Source organism: Echinops telfairi, unplaced genomic scaffold, assembly GCF_000313985.2.
Source record: "Echinops telfairi isolate 266 unplaced genomic scaffold, ASM31398v2 ScPeMD7_1713;HRSCAF=2227, whole genome shotgun sequence".
NCBI classification, from domain to species: Eukaryota; Metazoa; Chordata; class Mammalia; order Afrosoricida; family Tenrecidae; genus Echinops; species Echinops telfairi.
The window spans coordinates 7,729,193-7,732,732 of record NW_022105611.1 but is presented as its reverse complement, the minus strand read 5'-3'; the positions used below and the strand labels follow the sequence as shown (position 1 = coordinate 7,732,732).

The 3,540-nt window shown below is 39.2% G+C and overlaps 1 non-coding gene across 1 annotated transcript; it reads left to right on the top strand.

Annotated features, from left to right (window-relative positions):
• Positions 1–3,054: 3,054 nt before the first annotated feature.
• LOC115870516 lies at positions 3,055–3,116 on the top strand. The gene has a single exon (XR_004046750.1). It is a non-coding gene; the product is annotated as a U7 small nuclear RNA (small nuclear RNA).
• The last annotated feature ends 424 nt before the right edge of the window (positions 3,117–3,540 follow it).

Genomic DNA, 3,540 nt, shown 5'->3' with positions numbered 1-3,540 from the left:
AAACATAAACAGAGGCCTAGAAACGCTCAGCAGTGTGTACCTGTATCTGACTCACACTCTGCTGGGATAAAGAACCAGTTAGTTTCTTGAAACTGACTCACAGACAAGCAGTTTTCACCCAAAGCCTCCCTACTCTACTCCTCAGGAAATTCAGAGACTGCTGTTCACAACAGTACATGCTGAAAACACACACACACACACACACAAACTCTACAAAGCACTCACCAAATTCAACATGCACGGAGTATTAATTCTTCCTAAGACTATACCTCCTATTCCATAAATAACCAAAAAAGGTGGGGGATTTCTGAGCTCAAACCTTTTAACATTTTTCCCCAAACAAGCTTGGGTCCTTTATTGAAAAATGGTAAATATACATGACTAATTTATCTCTTTGATCTAATCTGACTACATTGTGACCCTATGTATACATTAATATACCCTGGAGTCACTATTTTTTAACATTATGTACCTTACTATAGAAGTCTTGAATTGAAATAGCAAATACCACCACTAAATTTTACTAAAAAGCTTTCAAATATGTCATCTCATCTGTAACTATAAACCCAAACAAGTGTACTTTTTTGTCCATCTCAAAACCATCTTCTAATATCTTGGAAGTTACTGTTGAAATCTTTTTATCTCATTCACAATATTGATAAACTTAGAGTATCTTTGATAGCACAGTAGGTCAAGCACTGGGCTGCTAACCACAAGGCCAGTGATTCAAGTCCGCTGCTCAGAGGGAGAAAGATGAGGCTGTCTGCTCCCATCCGTAATTTCAGAAATCCTATGGAACATTTCAACTCTGTCATATAAGTATGCTGAGTCAGAATAGGGAGCCCTGGTTAGGGTTGGGCTGTGATCCTCAAGGTCAGCAGCTTGAAGTCACCAGCCGCTTCTTGGGAGAAAGACAGGGTTTTCCACTCTCATAAGCAATTACAGTTTCAGAAACTCAACAGGGGCAGTTCTTCCCTATTCTGTAGGGCTGCTATGAGTCGGCATTGACTCTAGGGCAGTGAGAATGAGTCCAATGGCAATGGATTGAAAAATTTCCAGTAATCCCCTGTAGCCTCCGTGATAAAGGATTATTAGCATTAAGCCTGGTTTATCTATATACATCATAACACATCAAGGTCACCTCCAACCATAGCTTACCTGCCCTGTATGCTGTTTCAGTGGTCTCTCCCTCTTCTCTTACTATTCTGTGCCCTTCTAGCCTTCGAGCTTTGAAACGTCCTTCAATCCAATATGCCTTCTTTTCAACCTAGCAAACTCCTACTCAGCAGTTGCACTAGCTCATAGGTCTCTTCCCAACTCTCCCAAGCACTCTCTCTACAATTTCACAATAGGCTGTATGTATTGCTACTAGAATATTTATGACACTGTATTATATGACTTTACCATCGTCACCTTTAAGAAACCCATTGTTACCGAGTCAATTCCAACTCTACCAACCTTCTGTAACCAATGAAAGTTACCGTACAGGGTTTCCAATGCTTTCATCTCAGCAGACTATCACACCTTTCACCTATGGAGAGGCTAGTGAATTTGAACTGCTGACTTTTGTGCCATAGGGGTATTTTCTTGTTTCTTTTAAGAACCCTCAACACTTGGTTGTCAATTTAATGATTAAATGAACCCAAATAAAATACTGGGGCAGATATCATCAGTCTCTATCTTGTACAGGGAGAATGGAAACTTGAACAACATGATGATGTGTTATGGGATAGTGGGAACTCTCAGGAGCAAAGGGCAAAAAAGGGAACTGGCATCCCTTGAACAGCTGGTCTGGCTACTCTGTGCAAGAGACACTGGTAGCTGCACTTAATGGGCACTAACCAAGAATCAAAACTAGGTCCCCTACATGGAAACTGAGAATTTTACCACTGAACCACGTCTTGCTTGTCTAATGCTTGATCGCATTAGATATCACCATCATCATCATCATCACCACCACCATGATGACCACCAGCTTGTTTATGTGCCTCACAGGGTTGAAAAACAGTCTGAAGCAATCAGACAGAATATAAAATATTATATAAGAAATAAACCTCATAGCAAATCAGGCAATAATATTTTAAAATAACTGAAGAATATGAATTTTATAACATCAATTACTACCCCATGGGTGTTACCAATGCATTTGCATTGGAAATTTATGATTTTAGATAACCATGTTACCTACAAGGTATGTTACATAGAACCTGTAGTAAGACAGTGCTTAATAGTAAGACAGTGTTGTAAGAAATGGCATCGGATAGGTATGAGGTAGTAAGTCTTTGGATGGTGATTTATCCTGGCCAACCATACAGCAGCAGCCTCAAAGAATATATTTTTACTTATTTTAATTTAATATCTGACCCCACTTAATCTTCAGAAAATCTTAGTGAAACCATGATCATTTTATAGATACATTGAAGAAATGATATACTACGACAATACTTGTAGACTTAGGGTTTGCAAATGTTTCAGGTTGCACCTCCTAAATATGTCCCAAGATGTTACAGTGTTAGAAACAATCCTAAAAATCAGTTATTCTAAAAACAAGCAAAGAATTACATTGGACATCCAGACTGCTCACTTGTGAAAATCAAATGACTATCCCAAAACCAGCAATGCTGAAGAGTCTTCCCTAAAGAATCTCCACTCAGACCACAACTCAGTCTTGCTTCTGCCTCAGAGGGTTGGCAGTGAGGCAAGAGTGGTCAGGGCACAGATCTAAAGCAACGTGGCTGGTCCTGGGAGCCAGCCCAGGCCCTCAGCCTCACAGTTCTGTGCTTTAATCAAGTGATTCAGTCAGTGGCAAGAGGGGTCAGGCGTCTGTGGCCATGAGTAATAGTGGCACAAAACACAACTCTCTAATCAGAAGCTGGTGGTGTCGGGTCTGTCAGGACTGAGAATAACGCTTCTGCAAGACAAAGAAGAAATGCCTATTTGCCCAGAAGATAGCCAAACACCTTTCTTTTACCCTCTAACTCTGAATGCACAGTTTTGTACTCTTATCCTGCCCTTCCCATTATTTCTTCATGCATTTCTAAAAGAAGAAAACATAAGTGTTACAGCTCTTTTAGAATTTGTCTAGCAGGTTTTCTGGCTTTTACCAGAAAACCCCCTCACACACCAGTATTAAAATTTTTAAAAAAATGAAGAAGAAAACATATGGGAATAAAAAAACAGATTTATTTCTGCCAGTAGGTGAGATTTGTCTGCAAAGTACACCATTAAGAAATTCTTTCATTTTTGTCCTTAGTTATCTCCATCATTTTTACATGATGAATGGAAAGTATTTTTCTACATTATAAATACTCCATGTGTGTAAAGAACTGCAAGTTTCTGTTAATGGTGGTGAAATAATTTGGAAAAGGACAGCGGTATTGGTTGCACATGATGCACATAATCAATGTCACTGAATGTACATGTGAAAATTGTTATATTGGCTAATATATCATATATAAGCCATATATATATAAGCCATATATAAACCAAACTCTCTGCCATGGAGTCAATGCTGGCTCATAGCAACCTCCTGTGCCCCCG